The sequence below is a fragment of the Oxyura jamaicensis genome, chromosome 8, assembly GCF_011077185.1.
Source record: "Oxyura jamaicensis isolate SHBP4307 breed ruddy duck chromosome 8, BPBGC_Ojam_1.0, whole genome shotgun sequence".
Lineage (NCBI taxonomy): Eukaryota > Metazoa > Chordata > Aves > Anseriformes > Anatidae > Oxyura > Oxyura jamaicensis.
The window spans coordinates 5,187,698-5,203,327 of NC_048900.1; the positions used below are offsets into that span (position 1 = coordinate 5,187,698).

General features: G+C 40.8%; 1 protein-coding gene across 10 annotated transcripts in view; it reads left to right on the top strand.

Moving 5' to 3' along the window:
- Positions 1-15,630, top strand: part of NTNG1 (netrin G1) — a 161,457-nt gene that overhangs the window by 35,251 nt on the left and 110,576 nt on the right. The gene's annotated exons all lie outside the window — the stretch shown is intronic.

A 15,630-nucleotide genomic window follows, 5' to 3' on the forward strand; every position in this document is an offset into this window, starting at 1 on the left:
TCTCTCTCCAGCCCGCGTACATTTGTTTTTCTAGGTATAGAGTCACTGAATTTCTATACAGCATGTAGGCAGTTATGTATGTAATTGCTGGTGTGCCAGAAACAAGTTAGTTCTGATTAACTAAGTTTTTCCACTGTAATTTGCTAACTAAGAATAAAAGAAAAGAGAAAAGAATTGTAACCCGCCTGTGACTAAATCTGACAAAGCCGAGCTATTCCAGCACATACTGGAAAACACGCGGCGCTTTGCATTTCTGTACGTGTCCCATCTTCTGTTCTCCTGGGACTACCGTCCTTTTTCATTGCTGATTTAGGTGAGATAGGCTCTGTTACTTCCAGGAGGGGCTGAAGAGGCACAAATATTTCAATAAAGTTAAAGTGGATCTGATGAAGTAACGGGAGGAGAGGCAGTCGTCTCTTCCTCATTTATTGCTATTGTCCTCTCTGTTGGCTGTCATCTCTGGAGGATTTATAGCTCCCCAGAACCTGGTATTTCAGGTGTCTTTTAAAACCTTGACACCTTCACCAGTGTGATTGGAAGTACTGCTTCTTTTACTGCTGTCTCTTCCTCCCCCTCCTCACTGCTTGTTGCCCATTTCCCCTCAGCAGAGGCTGAAGGGACTTCTCCAGCCAGCCCAATGTCTCCAGATTTAGCTTACGCCTCAGCTAACCTAAGCTGATGAATTTTGCACTCAAGCGAGCAGTCAGTCTACCCTGCCAGCTCGGCTGTGGGTCACAAATCTCCAGGGAGGGGCCATGACTTAAATCCCTCCAGCAGAGTCCCTGGAGAATAGATGTCAAAGTCCTTCATGAGCTGAAAGTGTCACTGTGTCTGGCTCCAGCAGCATTTCATGTCTGTTGGATTTGGATGGGTGCATTTATCTGAACATAGCTCCTTCTCTGGCTTTTTGTTTGCTTGTTGTTTTGGTATTTACAAGAAGAGGGATCAAATTCCTTCAGCATCACTTCTACTCAGTATCAAATATTAGTTTTGAAGATTAACCATGAAATATTATACTTGTGCTTTCTTACGTCGAGCTCTGATCCACACTCATTTTATCTCGGCCTTGTGGGAACATCCAGCTGGCCCTTTCAGCTATACCCACATGAAGATGTGAGATTTTTTATTTTCCTTTTCCTGGCTTCCTTCAGCAGCTGTGTTGATTTAAATCCATACAGCCTTACACTGCTACAAGCCGTAGCCTTGTTTGTCCCACCCGTGGCAGAATATAGTGTTTCACTAGCTGCAGCAACAACTCCACATCTTTCTTCTGGACATCTTGCTAACCACTGTCAAAATTGTTTTGTAGCCCGTTCTCCTGCCAAGTCTCTTTCCCATTCAGGCGATGACTTACTTGTTTGTTCCTCGGGAGGACCAAAGGCTAGCAATGAGTCCTTGTTTTCTGCAGCACTGTACACTTCCTGAAGCAGCCTGGGATGCCCATTTTGTGCACTTGCAACTTACTCCTTCTTTAGGACCTTTCACGTCAGCAAAAACTCCTCTGCATCCAAACTGCTGAACCCACAGCCGCCTGTACCCAGGGACACTATGGCTGTGCACCATGGGCACCACCCACCACGGGTCATGTCAGGTGGGCTCTGCGACACAAGGATGTCTTCTGGAGATGTCCTTACGGCATGGGAGCCCCAGCACCCTGAGAACTTCCAGTTGTACGCCCAACACTGCAGCCAGCTAGTTCGGCACTTTAAATAAACTACAAACTTGCATGTTTAAGGAACACAGTAAAAAGACTTTACACTGGAAGACAAAATGATCACGTTTCTTTTCTACCTGGTTGGTCTTGTCCTGTTTTTCCTAATAAAATGGAGCTTTTTAATGGAGGCAGTAGCAGCTTGTGCTCCTGGGGAGGCCTTGTCTCGGTCGCACGACGAGTTTGATCTCGGGTTGTGCATGGCCTTTCGATGCTGACCTTAATGTGCTGTTAGTTACTTGAAACAGGCAACACGCGGAAATCTTTTCTTCCTCACTGTCACTACTTTTAACTAAAATGGATTTCGGCAGTAAAGAATTCATGGTTTTTTTGGTATATCGTACCCCTGACAGAGCTGTTTTAGGACTGCATTCTTACAATCTTCAGAAATTACACTGTGGCCCAGAAGCTTCTGTTGAAGAAGCTTCCGGTTATTAGTTAACAGGCTAGAAATCTGACCTAAAGGATTTATATATTCAATTTTATTAAAGCCATCAGTATTTGGGCAACTCTGGATTACTGTGATTGGCAGTTCAAAAATACAATGATCTTTTGTGTCTAGCACATGTAATGCTGGAAATATTTAAATCAATAATAGTGCTATCAGAACTGGAAATCAAATGCAAAATAATTCCCCGGGCTTCCCATTTCTAATGGCATTTGCTCTTTTGATGAATTGCTAATGCATTTTTGGACAGAAGAGCTGGCAGACCAGCCAACTCGACTACATAAATGGCAGAGCTGGGAGAGCGGTATTGTATTCACCACTATTTACTGCTAATGAACAATGCACCATTCAGCACATTATCTCTCCACTATGAATCCTTCCATTTCTGAACAGGCAACATCTAAATAAACTTTAAAACTACTATTTTAAGAAATTGCTGTTTTCTTCAATGAAATGTTAGCTTCTTTTGTTTGTTTGGAAGTGACAGTATTAAATCGAAACATAATTATATTTGTAAAAAGGCAAAAATGGTTTCAGCTATGGTGCCTGCCTAATCCTCCTGGCAATTTCCACGATTCAAACTGTAATACATTTTTTCTGCTTTCATTTCTCCTGTGTCATTTCTGACACCCCCTGAAAGAGAAGCAATCTGAGTAACTGGCCGTCAGACCTGCTCTGGCAGCAGTGAAATGAACTATATCCGACGTACTGTCCTATGGATAGATAGGGAATGGGGGAGAAAACAGAAAAAAATCCTCTAATCTTTCCATGTTATACAGGCAGTAATTTTGTTTTTTATATTTAGCAGTAATTGGCTAAAACTCACTCAAGTAATCAAGCACAGATAAAACTGTGAGGTGTTTTACTTATTTGTTTAATAATGGCACCGTAGGGACCCAAAAAAACATGCACTGAATGTGAGATTTATTACCATGAATTACAAATTTTGTCAGTGTTTTAAAAAGAGCAGTAGTTTTGAGATGTTTCTAAGCTTGCTGCTGTGCTATGATTTCTTTTCATAGTGAATTCAAAAGGAGTTTAAAAGCATGAAGTATTTCTGATTCCCAGAGGACTCTGGCTTTGCTGGAAGGTGACAGTGATAAGACTGTAAAGAAAACTTTCTATTAGTGTACTCTCTTGGAATTTTTAACAGATGTATCTTTTGATCTTGAGGTATTAAAATAATATTAATTCTTTACTTAATTAACTATGCTTAGCACCTTAATTAAAACCATCATATCCTCTACATTGTATTTAATACACGTGGATATATAGATATATTTAATAGGCATGGTGTAGAAAGAGCTGGTATCTTACTAGCCCTTTTCCAAAGTAGTTTCTACCTGCAGAAATGTTTTAATGATATATAAAAATCTATCCCTAAAGACTATCTTGAAGAAAATCTTATACTTTTCCCCATATTTATGTGTTAGTTCTTCTTCCTGAGCTTTCCATTTCGACATTGTTACATACCTACCGGACATCACAGTAGTATCACACTGAAATTGCTTAGGGGGATCAAGACAACAAATTAAATATGCATTTCAAAAACAAAAACATACTGTTTGGCTTTATGCATTTTCAAATGAACGTGAATTTTCAAATTAATATGCTTTATTCATTATGAGCGATTGAATGGCTGTGACACAATTAACAGAAACCTCACAAGGTGGAATATAATCTTGCAGTGAGAAGTTGACAATTCACCAGACAATAGATTCAGGTAATACCTTGCTTTTCATTACTTTATAATTCCCTGAGTCATTTGGTTTCCATCTCACTACTGAAATCCAGCATCATTGGGTGCCTAGGAATTTCTTTTTTTTTTTTTTTTTTTTTTTTTTCTTAGTTCTTCTTAAATTGCACACTGCTTTCAAAAAACCTCAGCGTATTTCCCTGTCTCCCAGCTATGGCTGCATCTGGCGAATTTCTCATCGTTGCTATATGACTGTCTCTGCAGTGCTAAATGGACCCACGCGATTTCTGCCATAATAAGGCTTCAGCCTTAACTCAGACTTCCCAGCAGAAAAAGGAATTGTGAAGAATAGTAACAGTGATTGTTTGTATGGAAATTGCATCCATTTGAGAAAAAAACACTGATCTGGGCTACACTGAAATGAAAGGCAAAATTCCCTAGGGGAATTGGATTCTCTTGTTGTGAAGGACAGAACAGAAAGTAGAACACTCTCGATTGCAGTCGTCTGTAGATTAGGAGAATAAGTCACACGGGGTGTAGGACAAAGGGCTGTAGCAGAGTCCTTTGATACGTGATGCACCTGCATCTTAACAGAACTTCTTTCCCAAATAATCTCAGCACCAAAAGAGTGACAAAAGGAGCCCCTTTATGCCCCAAAGATACCAGCAACTCAAACCTAATGGTGAGGTTGGAGCTGCTTTACTGGGTAAAAAGCAGGCTCTGGTGCTTTCTTTTTCTGAGCTCAGGCTGCTCAGGGGGGAGGCAGAACAATGATTTTGAAGTCGATGCTTACCCGAGATGCATGCTTGCTACATCCCTGTTGTCGAGGCTCAGACTGTCCCATCCGTCAAATAACGCTTTTACAGTTGTTGGTTCTCTGTACCTGTAATAGGTACATGTTTTACGAACCTAACTCTTAAGGTTTTAAAGCAATCATACAACTAATACCTGCAGTCCAAAGCATGGTGCATCAATGCCGCTCTAGTTACTTCTGGCGTTTCTGCTAACTCCCACTAAATTACATAAACCATGCTCTGAAATCCTCAAGTCTCTTATTTATAGTTTCCAAAACATGTCTCAAACTGAGCTACAAGGTCAGAGAGGAGCAAGCACAGGTTTTCTTAATGACCATCAGAATCTCTCACTTGGCCGAAAACCAGAAAAGCAGCACTGCAGCGACTCCAGCAAGCCCACAGCACCACAGGCTGGCCCGCACGTGCTCAGCACCAGCCCTGCCCTCCTCACCCCTTAAAGCCCCTTTGCTCTTCTTTGCACCTCCCGTCATTGTGACAGGCCCTGAGGTTTGTTCCTGTTCACTGCTGCACAGGTAGAACAAAACGGGCAGAAAAGCACATGTCCATCATCACGTCACCCAGGCAAGAACACCGCTTATGCACTATTACAGTGTTAGTGGGATACAATTAACAAAGCGCTGTTTGTGTCTGCTGCCTTACTTCACGTTTAAAATATATTCCATTTACTTCTTTTTCCTTCAGGATACTAGGGGAACAGTGGTGGTTAGGTGGTTTCCCCTTTTGCTTCCTTGCTTTCTGCACTGCTCTGTATGCAAAGAATTTGACTCTTAGGTAAATTGTGGGGATCAAAATACCCCGAGCTGTGTGTCCCCAGTACAGGCTCGAGGACACGCTACTGTCACATTCTCACCGCAGAATGGTAGCCAAGTTATTCTCTAATGCAGCAAGTGCAACTTTTCTCAGAGTGACAGATTATGTAAGAGAGTTTTTCACTTATAAATTCTGTTTCAGTTTCACCCATTGATTCATTGTTTCAAAGGATCCATTATCTCTCCAATTTTCTATACTATTCCACAAAAGGTCATGTTTCTGTTTCTGGAACTTTTTGAGGAAAAATAAAACCGTGCTTCTCTTCAGATCTGAAAAAATATTCTCACAGCTGCTACTGAAAAGGTTAAGACTGTGCCAGCAGCTCCGGTGATTAGCACAGGCTACTTGTTTGATTGTTTGCGGGAGCTGGGATGCAGCCCTGCACGTTTTCCTGGTTTTCATTGTAGAGCCTGGCAGAACCAGCGAGTATTTATCTGCAAGAAAAGCAGCTTGGTGTCAAAGAAGTTCTGCTGATAAGATTGTCTCTTTTGCTGCTGGTGCTGATAGAGCTTTGGGTGGGTTGTAAACAATAGCTGTATTTGTACTGCATGTGTTAGCTGCTAGTACACTTATAAGGAATGCAATCTCTCTGGCTTTTGGCTTTTTGTAATCTAATGTTTATCAATAATAAATTCTCTGATAGAAAACCTTCACTGATCTTCATTTTGGGTGTCTAAACGTTACGTGAACTACTCATTTCAAAAGATACCTACATACTGCTGTTTCGGAGTATCGACAGGGCTGTGATACGCACTCACATTCCCACACGGAGAACATTAAGCCACCCTTAGATATAACTGTAGCTAGATCAGCTGAACAGAGGTGATTTGCAAGGAAATGTACGTTTTCCTAGCTTTAGGAAATACATTTCTCTGAATTGTGAGGAAAAAACTTGAACATAAAACTAATAGGGTAGGTTCAGCCATATTTATTTTTGAAAAAATCTCTTCTGTCTTTAGGTGTGATTAGTGAGCGTCTTTCATTCTAATCTAATATGCTTTCCACCGATACATTTCTTTTTGAGGTAATTGCATTAGAACTCAGTTCTCAGTACTTTTCAGATAAATACCTAGACCTTTTGTTTGCTATTTCAATCAAAAGATGAATTGTTAATGCCTGTGCAAAGAAGAAAAGCAATGCTGAGCACAAAATAACAGGGCAAAATGCTGAAGTTCAAAACTTGCCTTCATTGCAATCGATTTCTTTCTAACCATTTGGATTTTCCAACAGAAACATTTTAGCATAAGTGGAGGGTAGGGGTTGACCTTGCAAATTTTGGGGAAGGCCTAGGAGGGCGTCCTTTCAGAGGGAGAACGTCTTCTGATGCAGAAGCCCCCTTGCCCCATGCTGCTGGCACACATTGCTTGGCAGTGAGGATGTGGTGCCCTCTTCACGTGGAATAGGGCCGGGACAGGGGGCTCAGAGAGAGGCAGGGCTGTGTCTCTGCCAGCCCTCGCGTGCATGCTCTGGGTGAGCAGGGGCACCGCTCCTCCTGCCCACCAGCAGAATGGGAAGAGGCAGTGGTACAAACACAGGGGCAGCTGCCCCGAAGCCCCCATGAATCCACCAGCACACACACCACAGGAGCGTTAACGTATTTCTGAGCAGTCAGTGAAACTGCACAGGCAACATTTCCTTCTCATTGCATTTGACATCAGTGCCTTTGCTGAGTGTCTCTTCCCTGACCATCAGTGTCATTCTTTATGGCAGGTTCTGCGCTAGATTTAGAGATAAAACCAAACCCTGGTGTAAAACGGGCACTCTCCTGAGAGAGAGATGAAGAAGCTGCCAACTGTTCAGTGCCAACTGCTGTGGGCATCAAGCAGCCTTCCACGTCTTCCCCAGAAACACAGGCACGCACTTAAAATACCCAGGCTTTCCCACTGGAGACCGTATCAGTTATACATTAGATATCCGTCTTTCATTCTTGCGTATTACTAATTGATAGCTCAGGTCTTTAGCACGCATCATATTTCATTTTCTATTGTAGTTGTAACTAGATTCAACATACAAAGAAAAATTCCTTGGAGCTAAAGATTTCAATGAAGAGACTTTATAGATCTTAGTTTTACATGACGCTTCCTTTTTGTACCCAAATTACTATTCTCTAGCTGTTCAGGTCCACGCTCTGCTCCAATTTGCATGAGTTAAATCCAGACTAGCATCAGTGGCTTTAGCAGAATGAGTACAGCTGTGCTGACATTCTTTCTAACACCATTAGTATTTTCCAGAAACCACTAACGCTCCTAGCGCCACCGCACTGTTACCTAGACATTGGGACAGAATTTCAGCTTCAGAAAGTGCTGGGAGAGCAGGAAGGAATGGATGAGAAGGGGGTGAGCTTTGTGCTTCCTCTCCTTCCCTCTGTGCCTTGCACCTCGCCCATCAGCTGTATGGGAGCTCTCATTTGATAACAAGTCTAGAGAAAGCAATCTATTCTTCAGAGGGAAGACTGTTAGTCTAGTTAGTGTGATTTTCCACTAATTTTCCTTAATTAATAAACCATTTCTAATTAGGAAAGTTGCAAAAAGAGAAAATCTAAGCTATTTAAATATCTCTTCCAGCAAAGCCGAGCTGCAGAGTGGACTGAGTGCCCAAAGGAAGCTTGAAAGCTTTCTTCCAGTTACATTGCCTTCTTTCTTACCTTTCTTTCCAAATCCCCTGGAGAAAATTCACTTGATATGCTGAGCCATTTGAACTTTAAGTTGACATCTGCATGAACTCGTTACCTGAAGTTTTGGGTCAGTTTCCTGACTGCTGCATATACTTCAATGTTTTTAATCTTTTATTTTTCTAGTCTTTGCTATTGCAAGATTTCAGCAGTTTTGAAATAGCAATAAGAGGTGTAAAAAAAAATACAGCATTTTTTTTCTTTTATCAATCAAGGGAAAGCTGAGAGGGAAAGGAAATGAGAAGGAAAAAAAAAAAAAAGAGAGAAAAAGGAAAAAGAAACTTGAGCAAAAGAGCAAGCACTATTATTTTTAGAATAGGCAGCTGCTTCTGACAGTTCACCTAAGGTAGTTTTCTGTTTCTCCACAGGACTTGAATTCATTCCTCTCAAGACTTTTCTATTGATCCTCTTTCTTTCCAGGGTTCCTGACCTTCTTCCTCTCCTGTCCCAGCCCAGATGGCAGGCTTTCATATGGCTTGGCTAGCTTGCCTGCGCTTGCGTTTTACATTTCAGCAGGGATACCTTGAAGATATTTAATCTCTTCACTGAAACCATTGCAACTGAACTGGTTGGTGATATTTTGTAGATTTATTTTTTTTAAATAGAAGTTATCTATTGAAATAAAAAGTCAAGCTGATTTTTCCACAACTACAAAAATCTTAGAAAAGTTGTCTAGCACCTTCTGTGTATTTTCAGAATGATTTTGAAAAATACAGTTTTGGAAGTTTTTTGTCAACATTTTTGACAATTCAAATGCTAGATACAGAAATGTGCTTTCAAGTACAATTCTCAACTTCTCTGTTTAACATCCAGCCCAGAGGTCAGACTTTGAATTCTCAAATTCCTTCGCTAGCCACAGTTTCTGTCCTCCACAAAGCACGACTGGAAGCTGCCTGACCCTCCTTTCACAGTCTGTTCCTGTTCACTGTCTACAAGGGATGCTTCTGCACATCCTGTGCCTTGCTGTCCCCATCACCATCTGAGAGCCCATCTGCTGCCTTCTGCCTCCGAGCAAGGAGGAGAGGAGCCCAGGGGCTGTCTGAGGACAGCCCGGATGCAGGGGCTCAAAGTGGCAGCAGGACCCGGATGCGAACCCTGCCCCTGGGAGACTGCAGGCAAAAAGAGCTCTTGCTGGTACTGGCAGACAAGAGGTCAATAAGAAATATGAAGGAAATGACTAGGTGTGGTGAGAACATGAGGAGAGGGGTGACGAGGAGGCTTGCTTTCTAGAAATTGCATTCAAAACTAAAATTGAATTTGGGAGGTGCTGATTCTTTCTTTGGCAACGGGAAGGAAAATTTAGGCCACAGCGGAAATGGCAACAGGTGCTCTTGCGATGGCTGCAGAATTAGGAACAGAATTTTTTGCTTTCATGCTGTATGGAGAAGAAAACCAAAGAAGTGTTTTGAAGGCTGGGAGAAATGAAAATAAGAGGTGTCTGGAGACACCGTAGAGAAGAGCAGAAAATAATTATCAAAGAGGAAAAATCTTCAATAAAATGCATGTTTTAATACTTGTGCTAGGGTATTTCCTGAACCATATCAGCACATTCCTGTTCTTGGATTCCTCTGCTGCCTCCCCCAGCTCCAATCATTCTCTAATTTTTTCCCTTCTTTTTTCCACTACTCCTCATGCTCTGCCAGTAAGGGAGGTTATTATTAATGATTGATTTTTCTCTTGATGTGTAATTGTTCAGTGCTTACCTGTCAGGCTTCTTCATCCTTTGGCCAGGCCTGCATTGTCATCTACCTGGTGTAATGTGTGTAATGCATAGTTAAATTTAAGTAATGGATATAATGACTCACATGAAACCAATTTCAGTGTAATACGAAAGAAAAACGATGAGAGCTTCCTGATGTTCCCTGGGGAATGTCTGTCCAACCTCAGCTAGCTTGAACCACCACTAGGGAACAGACAGAAAATTCATTTTTTTTCCCCCTCCATTCTGAAATGACAACCAAGTTAAATAAATAAGCTAAAGGAAGTAAATTCCATCTGTAATTATACCTGGTACTGAAAGTCAGAAAGAATTGCCTATGTATTTCAAAGAAGGAGTTTATTTTTGGCCATATATTTTTTTAGAGATTTCAGACATTAATTTTGGTGGTTAGGATTTGTAAAGAGCTGTGTAAAAGAAAAGATCATTAGAAGTGTGCCTGTAGGATACAGGCATTATTGTAATCCTTAAGGAAAAGACGTCTGTTCTTATTTAAAACCTTCACAGCAGTACCACCGTATAAACGTTGCAGTGCTGCCTCCAGCCTGCTGCTGGTAATGAAACCTGCCTGCCTGCCTCCATTCCCCAAAATGAACATGAAGTAAACGAGACATTCAAAATTCGCTCATTTTGGTGTTTTGTTTTGTTTTGAAAAATGTATTATTAGTTCAGAAAAATAAATGTACTGTCACTTCTCAAAAAATTATGTTGCCTACCTTCAACCGGAATAAATCAGTAAAACGGCACCAGGCTGACTTACACTGGCTGAGCACCATCCTATGGCTTTCAGAACGACTTGCCTCCTGATGAATAAATGAGAGATAAGTTTACATTGCCTACGCTGAACCTGTGCCCAAGCACATCGCTTCCTCCACCACTTAATGTTCACAGACCACAATTGCTCATCTGAGGGTTTGTGGTTAGAAGTCTGGGTTTTTGTTTGGCTTGGTGGTTGGTTTTTTGTTGCTGGTGGTGGTTTTTTTTTTCCTTGTTTCCGTGCGTATATATCCTTTTTATCTCCTTTGACATTGACATTGTGTTTTGCTTTAGTCTGAGCACACTGGAACAAACAACCCAATCTGCATAAAACGTGTCGTCTTTCCCTCCTGAAATCAGTATTCCTCAAAACAAACCAATATGTTTATATTGCATGTTCCGTCCTAACTATGACAGCCAAAAATGAGTACAGTAGGCACACCTTTTTAAGCTGATTATATTAATTGCTATTCAGGTCATAGCTTAGATTAATTATTGTGTTTGTGTAGGATGTTTGTTAAGAGGTTTCCTGATTGCTGTTCAGAAGATTGATTACTTGTTACATTTACCGTGTGGTTTCTGTGGGGAAAACATCTTTTAGGCTTCAACATTTGCAAACATGCAGAGGCCAGGCAGGGCCATTGAGAAGTGAGGATACATACACCTGCCACGCTGAGACACCACAACATACTTCTGTGCTAATACCAAGCTAGAAAATGGAAGACACAAACAGATGTATATTTTAAAGTGTCTGAATCTAGAGATAACAACATAGCCTTAGGCACTGATGTACCTCTAATAATGACATTGAAGAGAGAAATTTAAAAGCATGCAGAACAACATCAGTTGGCACATTTGTGTAGAAGAGGCAAATCATTTACAGAAGAACCCACCTGAATCATTGCTGTACCCTTTGCACGATGTGCAAAAACACAAGCTTCCGTTCCTTGAATCTCATCATTTGACAATGGCGTGACGGGTTTTGCAGGCAAACATTGTGTGAGGTTTCTCCTAGAAATATGCTGCTTTGGAGCAGAAGTGGGAATATCAGGCTTCCTGTGGGGAAAAGAAAAAAGCACAAAGTTCTATTTATTATCTGGAAGATTTTACAGGCGTTCATGGGTACATGAGCTTTAAAGAAATTCAAGAATAAATTCAAGTATCTCTATATTCACTGTATCTCCTACTTCTCCATATACCCATACTTTCATTTTTTAAAAATGGCACATCAAGTAAAATTACTTAATATCACAAGACAAAAATAAATTACAGCCAAGTTCCATTAACAGCCTGCTTCTGGTTCACAAACACACACTCTTTGCAAGAGCATCTTTAGACTTTTGGGAAGAAGAGAGGGGAGGAAAAAAGTTTTACTTTTGGCTGTTCTTCATGAGAAGTTCTTGTTCTGGTCTTTACTGCTTGTTTTGTCATTTAGCATAATGGCTAGGAAGATGGAGGAATGAGAGGAAATTATACAGTAGGGAAAATGACTTAATAGCAATTCATTTTTTGTAATCTAGCATTTTTCCATCCCATTTTCTTTACCCATCTTAAGACACTGACCTTCTATTTTCTCATGCCTTTCTTCTCGTGGGCAGCAGTCCTCATTGTAGGCAGGCTGCTATCTTCAGACCGGACGGTCAATTCCTTGCCTCATACACAGCAAAATGAAGGTGTGATTTTATGTGCATGAATCTAGTTATGCTATTTGGATTGTGCTAGCACATGTAGGAAAAAAAAAAAAAAAAAAAAAAAAAAAGCTAACAATAAGGCCCAAGACCTCTGGGAACTCCAAGTAATGCGTGATCCTATTACCCTACACTTTCAGTGCTAATGCTACCAACACGGGATAAATCTCACTGGCACAGATAGGCATTTTTGTGTAGTAGTTATTCCCTGATTTTTCCTTGTGAACATATCCATTGTGCTGTCACTAAGGAGGGGTGAAGTGCTGGGCAGGTTGCTGATTATAATGGTTGCCTTTCTCTGAGGGGACTAGCTTCTGGAATAAAGAAATTGGGACCATGACTAAAACATTGACTACAGGTGGGACTGATCAGAGGAGTTAGGAGGACAGAAGACTTGACACATGTACTTTTTGCTAGAATAATGCTCTAGGAAAAAGAAAGGAACTGTAGCTAAGTATCTGAAAATCAGGAAGAGGGCTGAAAAGCAGAAAGGGGAAGGTATTTCTTAACCTTGTCTGGAGAGATGCTTAGGCCCAATAAATGAACTGCCTCTGGTTCATAATGCTTGTCAAGTGGCACCTTCTGCATATTCATACTGGATAAGTAGGACTGTGTTAACAGATTTTCTTCTCCATCATCAATTTTTCAAATAAAGCAACAGGACTCCCAGTATTGCCTTACCATTTAGAAAAAAGACCCAGCAGTGGTTTCCTAAGGAATGACCTGAAATAAATGAGGATGAAGGAGGAAAAAAAGCAGTAACAAAAAGCAGGGTTTTTTAAGCTTCAATTACTTTTTGCCCTTTTTTTCTGATGACCTCAGTTCTTCACACTCCTCCTTTCCTGTTTCATACCATTATCACCTCTCTATTTTAGTTTTACCTCGTGTTGCCGACAGTTAGCGATAACTTGTTTCAGAATTTGATTCTGCTCTTTTCCCCAGTGACTTCCCTTCCAGGCTGCTTTCTTGGCCAAGGACACAGCCCACAGTCTACCTGTAAAAATACACAAGGAAGGGTAGCACTATCTTATAGCAGAATTGCTGTAAGCAAGCACTCCTACAACACTCCAGTCACTGATCACATTTATACAGTATCACGTTATTCACACAATTAGCTCTCAGAAATAGTTGCAGTGCCTTCAGGGAGGCTGCTTTGGGTAGTAAGCTCTCAGCTGTGAATAAAACATTCACATTTTATTCTTTGGCCAGAAGGGTTGGAACAGCATGTGTCAATGTGTCAGTGCTTCCTGTGAAAAGTGTTGCCTGAGTGTTGCTCCTCTGTCCGTGAAACTTTACACTTCTGAGGCAGTTAACCATGCTGTGGTACTTTTACAAGTAAAAAATCCCAATAATGGTATCAGTATCAATTGTGATTGGTCAGAGAACCAAAAATTAATTTAGTTTCCATGCACTTGAGTGTCAAAATCTTCAGCTTCTGCAGTCTTAACACTTTTTTTTCCCCAAAGAAAAAATATTTTAGAGATACTCCAGAAAAAAACTAAATATATTTGAGGATATAATTTCTTATTTTTTTGGTCTAGTGCAGCTTTAATGAAGTCACAAGTTATTCCCGCTTTATCCTAACCTGGACTTTCCCATAGCATTTCATTAGAGATGAGAAAGTAAGCAACATAGTCTGGATTTTATCTAGGTTTTCACAGCACTAAAGAGTAAATGTATATTTCTATGGAGATTTTATTCAGCCACTATTCATATGATCCAGGCAGCTAAAGATGATCTCCCTTAAGCTCTGGAATAGTCTAGGGATGTAGCACAGAATCTGCTTTGCATGTAACTCCTGCAGTATGTCATGCGACAGCAGAAAAACATGAGTTTCTTCTAAAATTGATAAAGAAACTGTACTGACATGAGGAAGTTTTATTGTCCTTACGAGTACTTGGTTTGTCTTGGATCATTGCAAAAAATTAAGTAAGCCTTTACCAGCCCTTCTTATTTGTCTAACATCTCAAAAGCCAAAATAAATCCTTCATGCACTTTCTCAAAATTTGACATATACTACAACTGCCCTTTAAAATACCATAAAGATAAGGCACGAAACCACCAAAGAGACTGGAGTCTGGGGTGCTGCTTTTACAGATTAATGATATATTTTCTTACAAGATCACTCACACACGTAATTGTTATTCTTGGTGTCTCACTGGTTCAGAAAAGTTCTCTTCCCAAAGTGTCACATGCGCATGCATCACTGCTGCCTGCTCTGCTCGCACCGTGCAGGCAGCATACTGCAGCCTGCTCTCAAAGCACTAGCTCCACTTGCAGAACATTTGGTCTATTCCTAATCTAATTAAATTCATTTGGTGAATTATTTTAAATGTCATACTTCATAATTGGTGTTTTTTAAATGCTGGTATAATAGGGAAAAATTAATTCTACATGTAGTCCGGTAATACAATAACTCCAAACAATAAAACAGTGGGAGAGAAATCTTCATCTGAGGTAACTGGGGGAGTACATCTCTTATCACTGTGATCTCATTCTCTTCACCTTCACAATCATTCATCAAGGGACTGATTCTATTCACAGGGTCCTGATTTAACGCAGTGTATCCCTTCATTATTTTCAACATCATAGACTCTTGCTGCTGTTTGCATACCTCAGTGCCTTGGAGCAAATCTGCTTCACTTAAAGCTTATGAAAATATTTCCACAGTCTTTTGTGGGAATTAAGAGCAGCTCATGAAGGACCTGTCCATCCCACGTGGAAGAGTAAAAGCACCAAATACCTGTAAGGGCTGACCTTATGCCTTGGGCTTCTCCTTGGAGCACTCCTACTCCAGAAGGTACTCCTGAGTGCAGGATGCGGCTGCTCTGCTGCCTGAGCAGAAATCTATCTCCATGGCACAGCAGCAGGCGAGCACCTGAGCTTCACAGACCAGCATGTCATCATGACAGCGACAAAAGAGCAACTGTCTCTCAGCAAAATAATAAAACTGACAATCAGATGTATCAAAATGCCATCAAGATTGGGAATGCCTCATGGCAGAGATCATCTTGGTGTGTTTGAGCAGAGCCTCTCAGCAGGCTGTTGGTCTAGGACTGCTCTGTGACTTGTTACTGCAGTAGCAATGTGTAAACAAACATTAATAGTTAATATGTACAACAGCCCAGCAGAAAGATTTTCTCCCTGCTTAGCTTAGGCCATTATATTAATTTTGTTATTGCAACTGAACCATAAACATTTTACAGAGACTTAAAGTATTCACTGTAATTGTGTTTCTGGAATCAAAAGGCTGGACTTGGCCCGGCAGTCTCCTGAACTACAAAGAAGTGAACAGCAGGATCAGGAATCCTGAGTGGA